Source organism: Lithobates pipiens, unplaced genomic scaffold (assembly GCF_037356315.1).
Source record: "Lithobates pipiens isolate NorthernLeopardFrog02 unplaced genomic scaffold, aLitPip1_a1.2 Scaffold_10, whole genome shotgun sequence".
Lineage (NCBI taxonomy): Eukaryota > Metazoa > Chordata > Amphibia > Anura > Ranidae > Lithobates > Lithobates pipiens.
The window spans coordinates 45,659,554-45,676,046 of record NW_027507686.1 but is presented as its reverse complement, the minus strand read 5'-3'; positions in this window follow the sequence as shown (position 1 = coordinate 45,676,046).

Genomic DNA, 16,493 nt, shown 5'->3' with positions numbered 1-16,493 from the left:
AACACAACGGGGGGGCGGGGCGTCTGCGGGGGTCTGCGGCGGTCTGGCCGGAAGTGGGTGCAGTTACCTGGATTATCCAGGTAACTGCACCCCCATCCTCCCTGAAAGGTGCCGATTGTGGCACCGGAGGGGGGGAGGGATCAGATTAGCGGAACTTCCCCTTTAGGGATTCACTAAGCTATTATGATCATTATTTGATATAACAAATAGTTATTATCAGCAACGAAAGATAATGAGAGCTGAAAATGACAGTCACTTAGCTGAAAACTATCATTCTAGCAAAATAAAAAATAAAACAACACAAAAGCCTCATAGTTTAGTAAATTGAGTTAAATGCAATTTATTGTTAGTGGCCCCTTTTTTCTCCATTTTAAAATGCTGTTTGACTAATGCTTGATGTCAGTTCAGGCTAGTATTACATAGCTGTCAGTAAACCCCTTCATAACAGCTTTGACAGAATATACATTTCTAATTCAGTTCCTGCATACAATTACACCTACTGTAGACTAATTTGATCATGTATATTTATGTGCAAGCACTGTATATCACGTATTCTGTTCTTAGTAAATTGTCTCAGTAAAAAACGCTGTTTGATCATGTACTGCAAATGTCACACTAAATTCAGAAATTGCAACATAACATGCGCACACAAGCCTCACTGCTGAGTGTAAACCACAATTTCGATAATTTATGTATCCACTGAAATTGTTAGTTATTCTAAAATTGTGCTTTGCAGAAGAGCATAACTAGAAATCGCAAAGGACCCGTAGCAACATTTTAATGTGGTCTTTAACAGTGACCGGTAACATATAATACATATCTCTTTATTATTGGTAACCAGAGGTGGGCAGGCTTTAACCACTTCAGCCCTGGAAGGATTTACCCCCTTCCTGACCAAGCCCTTTTATGCGATACAGCACTGCGTCGCTTTAACTGGCAATTGCGCAGTCACGCAACATTGTACCCAAACAAAATTGACGTTCATTTTTCCTCACAAATAGAACTTTCTTTTGGTGGTATTTGATCACCTCTGCATTTTTTTTTTTTTGCGCTATAAACAAAAAAGGAGTGACAATTTTGGAAAAAAAAAAAAGCAATATTTGTTACTTTTTGCTATAATAAATATCTCCAAAAAAAAAAAAAATTCTTCCTCAGTTTAGGCCAATATGTATTCTTCTGCATATTTTTGGTAAAAAAAAATTGCAATAAGGGTATATTGATTGGTTTGCGAAAAAGTCTACAAAATAGGGGATAGATTTATGTCATTTTTATTATTATTTTTTATTTTATTAGTAATGGTGGCGATCTGCGATTTTTATTATGACAGCAACATTACGGCGGACACATTAGACCCTTTTGACACTATTTTGGGACCATTGGCATTTATACAGAGATCAGTGCTGTAAAAATGCACTGATTACTGTGTAAATGTCACTGGCAGGGTAGGGGTTAAACACTAGGGGGCGATCAAGGGGTTAACTGTGTTCCCTCAGTGTGTTCTAACTGTAGGGTGATTGGCTCAGTAGAACATGACAGAGATCACTGCTCCTGATCACTGGGAGCAGTAGATCCCTGCCATGTTGCTAGGCAGAACAGGGAAATGCCTTGTTTAGATAGGCATGTCCCCACTCTGCCTCTCCGTGCCACGATCGCGGTCCACGATGTGCGCACCCGTTAGCTGCCTATGACGATGAGGGACGTATGGATACGCCGTTTTGCGCACACCCGTGCCGTCTATGCTTGTGCAGTCCCAATAATTGAAAAGGACATTGCTCCAAGAGTATGTCCCATTCAAGTATATAGGGCAGGGGTGTCAAACTCCATTTCATCACGGGTCGCATTAGCATTATGGTTGCCCTCGCAGGGCTGGTTTTATCTATAATACAATGTAAATGTATCTACTCTTAATCATTTTAAATAATTGCCTCTGCATTTGATTATTACTGGTTTTAGTAATCATTTAAGACTTAAAATCACACTCCTGTAGTTGATGATGCAAGTCTGAAAAGGAGGGTTGTACACCACTGGTATCATCCACAAGAAACTTTATTGAACACTGCTCAGACAGAAAATGGTTCTGCCATAGTGTTCTGGGCAGTCTCTAATAAAGTTTCTTATGTATGATAGCAGTGGTGTGTGGCCCTCCATTTCAACTGACATAGAACTTTATTATAATAATAATTATAAGATGTTCAGAGCACCCCACACCCCTCTTACATCAGATTTCAAGAGTCCCTCGACTAACCAAAGTCGAGAGTCCCCCACCCTCCCTTACATCACAGTGCACCACCCTTAACTTGTGCTGCTGCTGGGAAGAGGCTGGGGGCAGAGCTGGGAAGCAGATAGTGCAAGGTCTGGAGGAGGATCAGAGGAGCGTTGGAATCATCTGTCGGAGTCTACTGAATTCTGAGACCAGGGGAGACAAAGAAGAGAATTCTGCGTCTGCACAGAGATGCGAAGGGTCAGTAATAGGAGTTCTGTCTCTCCCATGGGCCTTGTGTTTGACACATGTAATATAGAACATAACTGGGCAGGTTTGGTTGGCTCCACACTAGATTTAGCTGGCCAGGATTGAAACAATTGGAGCGGGTAGGTAAACACTTGGATAGGGAGTAGAGAAAGGGGAATGTGTGTTATCTTAAGACAGTTTAGGAGTATAAGAAGAGATGACCAGGGGCTTTCTAGTTAAAGCTGAACTCCCGGGAAAGAAAAAATGCTCCCGTGCAGTTGGGGTGTCCCCATGGGAGTTAAATGCTTACGTAGATCTAGGGGGTCAAAAAGCAGTTATACTTACCTGATCCTTTGCTTCCACAAGTTCCCTATAAGCTGTAAGACGCAGTTTACCTTTCCTATGCTCTACTGGTTGCAGGTCCTCTGACATCATCACGTCCAATACAGAACCCAAAGTCTAGCATTAGATATGCCAAGGGACAGTCCACTGCTGGAGCATAGGGGAACATAGGGGAGCAGAGGAGAGCTCTGGCTGCCAGAGAGTGGACGATCGGGTAAGTAAAACTGCTTTTTGCAGCCCCCTAGATCTAAACAAGCATTTAAACCCGGCAGTGCAGGTTAAGCCCCACTTGATTGAAGGGTTTTTACCTTCCCAGTGATGAGTTTTAAAGGTAGACTCGTCCTTTAAAACTTGTGGCCCTTGTAACCCAACAAATACACTGTACATGCAGCAGCCAGTCAATCTAAATAAGTAATGATCAACCAAGGACAAATGCTTTAGGAAGTCATTCATGCTTTAGGAAGTCACCCTGTGGCCACCCTCGAAGCAGCACTACTTGGTTCCTACTCTGAGCTCCGTAACCTGGTCTATTGGAGCCCATGATCCAACCCAAATGTTACTCTTCCAATGAAGACTACCTTTTGAGTTTGGGGGCTGGTTAGCGCTAAGTTTGCCAGGGAAGACTGTTGGTCTCCATACACCCCTTTATATGGTAACACTACTCTCCCACACTTTAATTCCATTCCAGATCCTGTCATTTTGGCCAGATTTGTAATTTCAACTCTGGGTGACATTGTGTCTCATGTGTGTTTACTTACCTTTGATGAGCTTAAAATTAGGAATGGGTTACCCAATTGGATGTTCTTTAGATTTCTCCAGATACACCATGCTTTTGGGTCCAATTCCCTAGCCGCTTGAGTACCATGATATTGAAAGCCTCCCGCAGTCAGACAGTGAGGATAAACCTCTTTCTGCCCTCTACTCTGAATTTTTTCTCATTCTGGAAAAGCGATATACCTACCCTAGCAGATGATCATTGGGAGGAGGGTATTCAACAATACCTATCATTGATGATTTCTACAAGAGATAGATATGTCCAACTGAAATTGCTACATCTTGAAAATTTGGACAGAATGGGTTGAGGTGAGAGACCTGACTTTGTGAGTATCTTACTTTATATCCATTAGTCTCTTCCTAGTAAGGGAGATGTATAGGACTGCTGGACTTCCCACAAACTTCCTCCTGGCTCTCTCCAGTGAGCTTTTCCAAACACAACTTGATCCCCAAAGGCAGATTTGCAAATAGGTTCCAAGCTAAGCCTAGCTGGGATCTCTGTGACTTCCATAAGACTTCCTATAGGGCCCTGCATGAGGGGCAGAGCCCCTGCACAGGGGCCTCCTCCTGTAGGACTGGACCCAATAGGACTGCCTTTGCTGCTCAGGCCTCAGACTATTTATGAGCTCTTTCTCTCCACCTTCTGAGTACGCTTCCCCAGGGGTTAGTTGGAGTTCCATAAATATTCAGGCTGCCTGCTCTGTTCCACTATACTTCTAGAATCCTCTAGAACAGGGCTCAACACACCCCAGGTCGCAATGGCGACAAGAAATGTTGTCCTTGCGCCTGGGCTACTGCCCGAATGCTGCACACACCCCACGTGCGCCCCTCCACTATTTATTCCAAGCTTCGCTTGCCCATCTGCAGCACTGGTATAACGAGTGACTCTGGGTAGAGGGTAGGGAGGAGAGCAGGCACGCGTCCACTTTCCTTCCCTTCTTGTTGTTGACACAGAAGTGACATGTGATGTCACTTCCAGATCCCAGTTGACTGTTTCCCCGGCCATCAAGGCTGGGAAAGAATGTAATACAGTGTGATTTGCATTGCATTACATCCAGTGGAGCACATAGTTTAGGTTGATATGTATTCTTCTACATATTTTTGGTAAAAAAAAAAATCGCAATAAGTGTTTATTGATTGGTTTGCACAAATGTTATAGCATCTACAATATAGGGGATAGTTTAATGGCTTTTTTATTATTATTTTTTTTTACTAGTAATGGTGGCGATCTGCGATTTTTATCGGGACTGTAACATTATGGTGGACACGTCGGACAATTTTGACACATTTTTGGGACCATTAGCATTAATACAGCGATCAATGCTATAAAATTGCATTGATTACTGTAAAAATGTCACTGGCGGAGAAGGCGTTAACCACTAGGGGGCAGAGAAGGGGTTAAGTGTGTCCTAGAATGTGTTCTAACTGAAGGGGGGAGGGGACTGTGTAGGGGAAGAGATAGATTGAAGTTCATACTCTGTATGAACAGACGATCTGTCTCCTCTCCCCTCAGAGAACTGGAAACTGTTCTTACACACACAGATCCCAGTTCTCCATGTGCCCCTAGCGATCGCATCGGGTTTGTGTTCGAGCAGGGGGCACGTGTGCTAGTGGCCGTCTATGGTACCAACATACAATGACGGTGATTCACGCAGCAGAGCCATGTTGTCACAGTACAACTGCGGCGGCTGGTCAGCATGAGGTTAAAAAGAACCGGTCACCAAAAAAATCATCACACAGGGGTCCCCTGTAAAGGAAGAAAAAAAAGGTTGATTAAAAAATTTTAATTTTAAAAAATGAACGTTACACCCAAGCACATAAAACTCCCCCCCTCCAAAAAAATGGAGGTCCCCCCACATATACACACCTACCAATGTAAACACACGTGGCGGGCTCCTACTCCTGAGAATGTTGATTGCACGTTACATATCACCGCACACACATAAGGGTTTTTTAAAGCATTGCCTATGGGAAACATAGGGTACTGAAATTTGTCGCCATTACACAGGCGCATGCAAATGTAAGGTTTGACATGTTGGGTATCTATTTACTCGGTGCAACCTCAGCTTTTACATTTTACCCAAAAATTGGGTAATTTATTGCATTTTGTTTGTGCCCCGTAAAATTAACTTTTGTGTTTTTTACTGAAATGTTGTTTTTCCTAGACCTATTCTTAGACCTATGCGGTAATATCGTGTGGAAAAAATGGATACTCACACCTGAATTCTACCGTGATATGGTTTGAGATATTGGTTTCCCTCTTCTATGTACTTATTAACTATTTGTTATATATATATATTTTTTAAAACCCAATAAAGAAATATTTGAAATGAATAATAGGAACGACCACTATTTTACTCTCTAGGGCAGCCTTTCTCAACCTTTTCAACACAGAGGAACCCTTGAAATAGTTCTCTGATCTCGAGGAACCCCTGCTAAAAATTAGAGCTCTACAACTCATGATACATTAGTGTGATGGTCAGTGAGAGGAATGGTCCTTACACTTGTGGTCATTGGGAAGAATTACCTCCTTACAGATAGCTAAAAAGATCAATAGTGTAGGTGGGAACTTATCTGAGAGGCAGAAATTGCCCAATGCTGAAGGAACCCCTAGCAACCTCTGGAGGAACCCTGGTTGAGAATCAGTGCTCTAGGGTGTCTGCTTTCAGAAAATATTGGCTTCTAACTTTTTTTAGCTGGCTCCTAGATTCAAACCAAATTTCTCAAGCTCTGCTCTAGTAGACAGGGGGAAATAACTGAGCAGCATTCCATGAAACCCTGAGCAGCCCTAGATAATCAATCCCTGCTCCACTGAATACAGGGGACCCAAACTAAATTTACCTAGCAGCGTACTCTACACCAGGAGGGTGCTACAATTTTTTTTTCATTCTGGACACAGAAGCAACAGAGACACCTTTGAACAGCAGAATTGTCAGTCTGGGGGGAGAGTATTATATGTTCTATCAGATTTAGATACACTAACAAATCGAAGCACACACATTTTTAAGTAATTACAGCAAACATTTTTTTTTGGGGGGGGGGATAAAGATTTTACATAAATTAATGCAGGCTGATCATTATCAACCTACAGACTTTTTTTTCACTTATGAGTAGAGCGAGTAAGCGTTGGAATTTTTTTTTGTCGCTGTCTTTGTCCTTCTTTGGGTGATTTCTTCACATTTTCTGCCCCAGAAACAGATATCACAGAGAGAGAGAGAAAAAAAAAATGTCCAGGGACACAGAGGGGATTAAAAACCTGACAGAGGTTCTACCCTTATGAGTTCTATCCAAATCTAAATACATTTAGGGCTGGCGTTCTGTTTTAGGCCTGGTTCACGCATACGCGGCTGGGGGGTTCGTGCCTGGGGTCCGGTGAGTCCCTGTTCACCAGTTCAGGTGCCAATCAGGTCCGAATTTTTGCCTGAATTTGCACCTAAATCGGCCCAGAAGATGAACAGGATCATTTTTTAATGCGGACCGCAGCCCCCCCGGACCATGTCATGCGAATTGGATGTTGGGAAAACTCACATCCAATACACATATGTGTGAACCCAGCCTAAAATATAGAGGACGACAGGTGTAAACATGTAAAAGGTTAATTTGCTCTAGAGACTATTTAATTTTTGGCCTTTGTTACAAGCCTTGCCATTTAATATGAATCGACAATTGGCCTTTTCATTTGACTAAAGGACCCAGAACTGAAAATAAAATGTCAGTACACATTTATAGCCGAATCTGATAAGACGAGAAATCGTAATAAAATAATATATGGAATGGAATTCCTATCCTTCCCTTCTGCTTTGGCTAACAGATGTCTATCAAGATTAACCAGTCTCGATATTCCCTTAATATAAAAGAAGTTATTAAAAAAAGCTCGATACACAGGATGTGGAATCAAAAGATTGTAATAGGCTGTTGCTTAGCAACAGATGCAATAATGTACTTGAATGCATCTGTGCTGAAGCCGACAGTAATCATACTTACATTCATAAAGGTTGTGGAAGCCTAGGAGTCCAGCATGGGGTTTAAAAATATCTGCAATTTATTCTATATCAATCATTTCATTGTAAGGAAAATAATCTACATGAGGTTTAGATTTCAAGGGAGTGCTAATTAGTCCACCAATGGTTGCCCAGCAAATTGAGACCAAGGATTATTTGATACTAAAAGAGGTCTCTAAGATCTCCAAAATATCATCATATGACATCCAGAGAGAGAGATATAATTTTGCCCCTGTTCAAATCATTAGTAAGACCTCACCTGGAATATGCAGTTCAGTTTTGGGCACCAGTTCTCAAAAAGGATATCGGGGAACTGGAGAAAGTGCAGAGAAGGGCAACCAAACTGATAAGAGGCATTGAGGAGCTCAGCTATGAGGAGAGATTAGAGGAACTAAATGTATTCACTCTTGAGAAGAGGAGAATAAGGGGGGATATGATCAAAAATGTTCAAATATATAAGGGGTCCATATAGTGAACTTGGAGTTGAGTTATTCTCTGTACGGTCAACCCAGAGGACACGGGGGCACTCTTTACGTCTAGAGGAAAATAGATTTCATCTTCAAGTACGGAAAGGTTTCTTCACAGTTAGAGCTGTGAAAATGTGGAATAGACTCCCACCAGAGGTGGTTCTGGCCAGCTCAGTAGATTGCTTTAAGAAAGGCCTGGATACTTTCCTGAATGTACATAATATAACTGGGTACTAACATAGGTAAAGTTGATCCAGGGAAAATCCGATTGCCTCTTGGGGGATCAGGAAGGAATTTTTTTCCCCTGCTGTAGCAAATTGGAGCATGCTCTGCTGGGGTTCTTTTTCGCCTTCCTCTGGATCAATTGTGGGCATAAAATTGGGTATTTGGATTGTACGATTATTTTTTATTTTATTTATTTGTTTTTAAGGTTGAACTGGATGGACTTGTGTCTTTTTTCAACCTGACTAACTATGTAACTATGATAAGCAGGTAAATCTTACAACAATTGTGGTCAAACTGCACGCACCCACTGTAATCAAAAGATTGTACTAATTTAATCTGCATTGGACGTGTGCCATGAAAAGCCTTTGCTGTCCACAAAGAGCATTAGAACAAGACTTCACGTTGCCATTGAACATATGGGTAAAGACCAGGCCGTCAGGATGGCTGTGGATTGATGAATCCATAAAAGAGCTGAAAGTACATTTAAGACACTTATTCCATATCTCACATATTCAACTATTACCCTCCCTGGCGGTATGATTATTTTAGATTTTTGGTGCTGAAAGCGGTACAATTATTTTGCATGGAAATTTGGCATTTTATATTGTAGGCTTGTAATTCTTAGGAATAACTCACTTAAATCTGTCCAAACAAGAGTCTAGTAGACATCCCAGGTATAATAAAGTTTGAAAAATTTATCATAAATTATAATATAATAAATAACTAATTATAACAAATAATAATATAATAATAATAAAAATTATTCAATAATGTAATCAAATCAAAAACACTGAAATTTGCTCAGTTGCAGAATTGTCGCTGTCATTTGATTTAGTGTTTGACGAATTTCCCCACAAATCACTATCTCTCAATTCTGCAAGTGATTCTAATTTGTTATCACTGTTTTCTAGCTGGTCTAAAACTACTTTTGACATAAAGGGACACTTTTTGGTTGCTATGGACAATCTCCAAATTCCACGCAGAAAAAACTGTATTTATAATATAAAAGTGCATGCAGGGCACTGGACAGACCACTAGGGACAAAGGGGATGTGTCATTTATTTATACAGTACTGTAATCTGTAAGATTACAGTGTACTGTATATGTACTGTGTTTTTACTTTTTTGAATTTGGCACCGTTCTCCGTCCCCGTGCGTCGCAGAACTCGCAGGGAATGGATCCTGGCGGAACTTGGCACTGTGTGAATCAAGCTCGTGCACACAGCAGGAAGACATCGCAGGATCCAGGGCACAAGGTAAGTAACTTTCCCTGTATCCTATGATGCGATCCTGAGTCTGGCTCGGGGTTACCGCTAATGGTACTGAAATTCCACCCTGAGTCAGACTCGGGAATACCGCCAGGGAGGTTAATATCTGCTGGTTATTTATAAACCTTAACAATTAAAGTGTTTAAGTAAAACCTCAAACATCACAGTGCACATTTGTGCAAACTGAAGAAACAGCATTTCAGGAAAAGAACCTCATACCAACTGTGAATAAGGATGGTGGAAATGCTATGGTTGGGGGTTACTATGCTGCTTTAGAGCCTAGTTAACCTGCAGCCATTGAGTCAACTATAAATTCTGCATCATATCAAAGGGTGCTTGATGAAAATTAGGGTTTTATGGGCTGGCCTAGTCAAAGTCCTGGTTTGAATCCCATTGAAATGCTGTAGGAGAATTTGAAACCAGCAGTTCATGCAAGAAAATCTGAAAATATTGTTTTTTTGGGAATGTATTACACTATATATATCTTTTTTGTTTTCTGAATCTGATTGTGTTACCTTTGGGACATAAATAAACACTGTGAGGAAGAGTGCAAGTGGATGAGACTAAAAAGAAGACACACTTGGAAAGCTTTGAAATTCAGCTTTATTCAGATCCATATACATAAAGGATCATTATATCTGGTGAGAGTTCATGTATCTTATGTATAAATATATATTGGAAATTAATGTTGACTACTGTGGAATATATTAAATATTGGGACAGATTGAGTGCTGTTTTTTATATCTATATATTTTATGTGCCCAGGGGGCATTGTGTTTCCAGCTGCTGAGGGTAGATTTTCTCCTTTGTGCTGATAAATTATAAAGGTTTTATATGTACACATTAACGCTGGCCATACATTATGCAAATTTTCATTTCCTTCGACCACGAAACACAGGTTGATGGAAAGAAAATTGCCATGCTGTCAGAATACAATGATCAGTGCTGCTGGCTATAGCCAGTGGCAGAGATCGTACAAAAAAAACAACGGCTGGTTGTACTAAAGACGATCAATATTTTGACTTTAATACAACCAGCCTGCCCATATATGAATTAGATTCAGCAAGAGCTGGACAAATTTTGATCCATCCATTTTGGCTTAAAGCTTAACTCCAACTTTCTTTTCACTAGAACTGTATGGAATGATAAATCCCAACATCAATCATACCTCTGTACCATGTTGCTCTGTTGTCTGCAGATCCCCTGATATTCTGGGTTTAGTTGTGGCTTTGTACAATGTGATACTCTGTACATGCTGCTGATAGACTAGTTCCTATCCACAGCCAGTCTATAACACACCTTTTTGTACTCTTTCAGACTCTGGAAATTGTGTAACTTCCTTCACAGCTCTGATGGTGGGTGGGATTGAATATATCCTAATTAGCATTCAATCCCACCCAGTCACACCTACAGGACGAGTACATATCTCCCAAGTCCTACCTTATAAATTCCAGCATTATTCAAGAGGGAAACCTCTTCATATACACACATGTTCTGAAAGCTATCTTTGCTGCTGTTGGGCAGGATTAAATGCATCACACTTAGAATTCAATCCTGCCCAGTTAAATATGCTAAACAGTGTGAACAGGGAGAGTCCCACCCCTTAGATCCCGCCTCCCAGAGTCCAACCCCTCAGATTCCGCATCTCAGAGCCCCACCCCTCAGATTCCGCCCTCCCAGAGCCCAACCCCTCAGATCCCGCATTTCAGAGCCCCGCCCCTCAGATCCCGCCCTCCAAGAGCCCAACCCCTCAGATCCCGCATCTCAGAGCCCCACCCCTCAGATCCCGCCTCCAAGAGCCCAACCCCTCAGATCCCGCATCTCAGAGCCCCGGCCCTAAGATCCCACCTCACAGAGCCCAACCCCTCAGATCCTGCATCTCAGAGCCCCGCCCCTCAAATCCCACCCTCACAGAGACCAACCCCTCAGATCCCGCATCTCAGAACCCCGCCCCTCAGATCCTACCCTCCCAGAGCCCTGTTCTCTGTGAACTGATTAATTTACATATGATGGAAACCCCTTCATAATAACCTCCCATAGCCCTTCCTCTGTAGTCTTGCAGTAAGCCATTATTCTTTGGCATGCTGCAATACAGGAATGACACAGGAGGAGGTATGACACATTTACATCTTTCCCCACCCACATGAAGGCTGAGAAACACCTACAATAATCCTAGGTCCCACCCACATCAACTCCCAGAACTGGTACAAGCGACTCCCGTAGCCCACCCTGAAGCTACAGACTCAAAAGATCATGGGACATGTAGTATCAAGACTGGAAATGGAAGGAAACAGGAAGTCAGAGAACTTAGAAATTCAGCCATGAGGAGTGACATCACAGACACAGAAACCTGCTGTATACAGCTAAAAGAAGAAATTTACACACAAACTGACAGCGGGGTAGTGATTCATTTACATGCACAATACATCTGTTGTTTTGGGGAGGAAAAGCTGGAGTTCTTCTTTAGCCACTTGACCTCAGGAAGGTTTACCCCCCTTCCTGACCAGGCCATTTTTGCGATACAGCACTGTGATGCTTTAAGTGACAATTGACAGTCGTGTAACACTGTACCCAAATAAAGTTTGGACTGATCACATCATTTATCTTAAAGTGACACTAAAGGTTTATGTTTTTTTTTTTAAAATAACAAACATGTTATACTTACCTCCACTGTGCAGCTCGTTTTGCACAGAGTGGCCCCCGAATCTGCTCTTCTGGGGTCCCTCGGCAGCTCTCTCGGCTCCTCCCCACATCAGATAACCCCCTGGGAGAAGAGCTCTCCCAGAGGGTTACCTTGCGGGCTCACTTCTCAGTCCAGCATTCGGCATTTATAGACACCCTGCCCCCTCGGTGGCCGCATCATTGAATTTTATTGACAGCAGCTGGAGCTAAATGGCTGCACTGCTATCAATCTATCCAATCAACAGCCAAGAATCCCCTGGCAGAGAGACAGCGCATCCCCGTGGGACAAGTCCGAGGGTTCAGGTAAGTAAAACAGGGGGGGGTCTGGGGGCCGGTCACTGAAAGGTGTTTTTTCACCTTAATGCATAGGATGCATTAAGGTGAAAAAACACGAACCTTTACAACCCCTTTAAGCATATTATTGCCTTATTACCGTATATAGTTTTGTGGTGTGATTGCAACCTTTGCACATGTTTTTTATTATCCATCTATGTGTACTGTTATAATTACCCCCTTGGTGCTTAGGCATTTTATGTTGTCCATCTCATATTGTGTAAGCGCCACATTATTACCTCTTATTTACTCCTTATTGTGTGGGAACACTATTCAATGTTGGCAGCCACTCATTGTTTCTTTTTATTTTGGTTGTGCATTAGTGTTTTTAGTTATACAATTTACCCAAATAAAATTGATGTCCTTTTTTCGCCACAAATAGAGCTTTCTTTTGGTAGTATTTGATCACCTCTGAGCGTTTTATTTTTTGCGGTAGAAACAAAGAACGAACGACAATTTTGAAAAAAATAAATAAAAAAATGATATATATATATATATTGTGGTAGTGTGGTACCCCACCAGTGTATGGACCCAGCATTTTCAACCAGGCGGGTTGAGGGGCTCCAGGGAGCTTGCAACGTTGGGAGGAAACTGACTTTTCAGTTTCCTCATTATTTACTAAATTCTGTTTTGGGATCTGGAGCCCGGGGATTTCGTAGTGATCCGGGTGGGATGAAATCCCCAGTCCTGGGTCCAGATTTTGGGATTCACCAGCACACTGACTGGTCAGGTGTGTGTTGGTCTATTTCTAGACACCTGACCATGGTTCTGGGCTCCACCCTCCCGAGGAGTCCAGGCAAGCAAGGGAGAAGCATGCATGAATGAATGAATGAATGAAAATACTTATATAGCGCACAATGCGAACTGAATCGCCTTTAGGCGCTGTGGCGAGCTTTGATCATCTGCTAAAAGAGGAAGGTCTTGAGTTTTTTCCTAAAAGCCAGGTGATTTTCTTCTAGGCGGATGTTGATTGGTAGAGCATTCCATAGCCGAGGCCCTTGGACAGCGAATCTCCGATCCCCCTTGGATTTATACCGGGCTTTGGGCACTAGGAGGAGGTTTTTGTTGGCTGATCGAAGACTGCGGTTTGGTGTGTAATGATTTATTTTCTCCATTAGGTATTGCGGAGCTTCTCTATGCACGCATTTGTGGGTGAGGCAAAGGGTCTTGAACGTGATCCGATTTTTTACGGTTAGCCAATGTAAGCTCCTCAGTGAAGGAGAAATGGATTCCCAGGGTTTTTTTCCTGTTATCAGCCTTGCCGCTGTGTTTTGGATCAGTTGTAATCGCGCAAGTTGATATTGTGGTAATCCTATGTAAAGCGAGTTTGCGTAGTCCAGTCGTGAATTGATGATTGTTCCAACTACCACTGCTTTGTCATTCTTTGGGATAAAAGGGATGAGTCTGCGAAGCATGCGCAGCAGATGGTGAGATCGACTGACTACTGCTCCTATTTGCGCATCCATTGACATTTGTGCGTCTAAAATAACCCCGAGACTCTTCGCTTTGGTCTTTGGGGAGATAGTCTGCCCAAAGACGGTTGGTGGAGACCAGGAGGTTTTGGTTGCGGGCTTATGATTTTGGTGTAAGATAAGAAGCTCTGTCTTTGATTGGTTCAGCTGGAGGGAGTTGGTGGTCATCCAGTCCTCTATTGATTTGAGGCAGTTTTCAAGTTGTTGTTGGTGATCTTTTTTTCCATTGATCCGGAAATAAAGTTGCGTGTCGTCAGCGTAAGAGTGGAAGCAGAGATCTGAGCATCTGATGATTTGAAGGAGTGGGCGAATGTAAATGTTGAAGAGAACGGGTGACAACGGAGAGCCTTGAGGGACTCCGCAGGTGACTGCCCGAGTTTCGGAGAGGAATTTTCCTAGTTTCACTGTCTGTGACCGATTTCCTAGGAAGGACGCGAACCAATGGAGATCTATGTCTTGGACTCCGGCTACTTCTGTGAGGCGGACGAGTAGAGTATTGTGATCTACTGTATCAAACGCTGCACTTAGGTCTAGCAGTACGAGGAGACACGGCTCTCCGTCATCTGCCGCTTCGAGGGCGTCATCCCAAATCTTGAGGAGAGCTGTTTCTGTTCCATGACCCGGGCGGAAGCCTGATTGCAGCGGGTCCAGGAGTTTGTGAGTATCCAGGTGAAGTTGTAGCTGATGTACTACAGCTTTCTCCATGATCTTAGAAATGGTGTTGAGGCTTGTAATTGGCCTACGGTTGTTTGGATCCTGAGGGTCCAGGTTTGGTTTCTTGAGTAGAGGTTTGACGATGCCTTGTTTGAGGATGCTGGGAACAATCCCTTCGTGGAATGATCGGTTTATGAGGTGGGTTATGGTTGGAGCCACGATGTCGGAGCATTCTTTCAGTAGTTTTGTGGGGATGATGTCAATAGGTGAGGTACTGTCACGCAGTTTATTAATGATGTTTTTTGCGGTGTCTACGGTAATTGGGGATAGTGAAAATTTTGGCGGTTGCGGTATGTTGGTGCGGACATCCTCTTTATGTATTTGCTGGCTGAGGTTGGATGTTTTCTTCTGACAAATTGTTTCCCTGATGGTTTTGACTTTATCGATGAAAAAATCCGACAGTTTGTCACAGTAATCCTGGGATTCGCTTTCTGGGGGTTCTAGGCACACCGGATTCATTGATTGATTAACCAGTTTAAACAGTTCCCGTGGTTGGTTTGCGGCCGTTGAGATTGTATATGAGAAGTGGTCCTTTTTGGCTTTGAAGATTGCTTTCCGATAATTCTCTGTCAGACCTTTGTAGTTAAATAGGTTTTCCTCGGTGGGATTTCTTCTCCATGTTCTTTCCGCTCTTCTGCGTTCTTGCTTTAGTATGGAGAGGGAGCTATTAAACCATCCAGCATTTTTCTTCCTGATGAGAGCCCTGCGTTTTGGTGCTACCGAGTCTGCTGATTGCAGTAATGCCTTGTTCAGGGAGTTGAGTGTTTCCTCCGTAGAGTGGTTTAAGGTTATTGTAGATATTTTTTTGGACAGAGTGGTTTTGAAGGCTTCGGAGTACAGTTTTTTATGCGATCTGGTCCAGTGCGTTGTTACAGGTTTCCGTTTTGCGTTGGTGATGTTGGTAGTGATTTTGAATTTGATGGCGTGGTGATCCGTCCATGGCAGAGTTATGTTGTCGAGTATGTTGACGTCGATGTTCTGTTTGAAAATGAGGTCCAGGGTGTGTCCTGACCCATGTGTGGGAGTCTTTATCAGTTGCTGTAGACCCAGTTCTTCTAGTTGATTGATGCAGGCAGTCGCGATGGGGTCTTTAGGCTAGTTTGCCCAAAGGTTGAAATCTCCGAGTGCCAGGAAATTTTTGAATTTTAGGGTGTGCATTGCAAAGGATTCCGTGAGGGGTGAAAGAAGATTGGACTTTGGTCCCGGTGGTCTGTAGCACAGTAGAATATGAGTGGTGTCATGGGGTGTTGGTTGAAAATGTAGCGTCAGGGTTTCCATAAAAGACACTGGGTTCTGAGATGATGGTTTAGTGAGATCCAGGTGACCTTTAAAGATCACTGCTAGGCCTCCTCCTTTTTTCCCTATCCGGTGTTCGGTTAGGATCCTGTAGTTTTCCGGCACCAATTCGGTGAGGATGGTGTTGCAGTCAGAGGTTAACCAGCTTTCGGTGATGAAGAGGCAGTCTACATTGTTCTCGATGATGAAGTCGTGTACTTCCAGTCTATGTTTGACTGCAGACCTGGCGTTAATCAAGGCGCAATCTAATTGTAGTGGTCGAGTAGATGTCTTCCTGTGGTTGGGAGCTGCTTGTCGTCCGGTTTTTAATAGTTGTTCTCTTTGAAGTATTTTTTGTATGGAAGATGGCAATGTGGTGTTGATGTTCCTTAGTCTGTGCAGAACTTCAGCTGAGTATTTGAAGTAGCACATGGTTTGTGGATGCTGTTGATGGTACTATGGGCCTAAGATGATGATCCTGATCAGGGTATT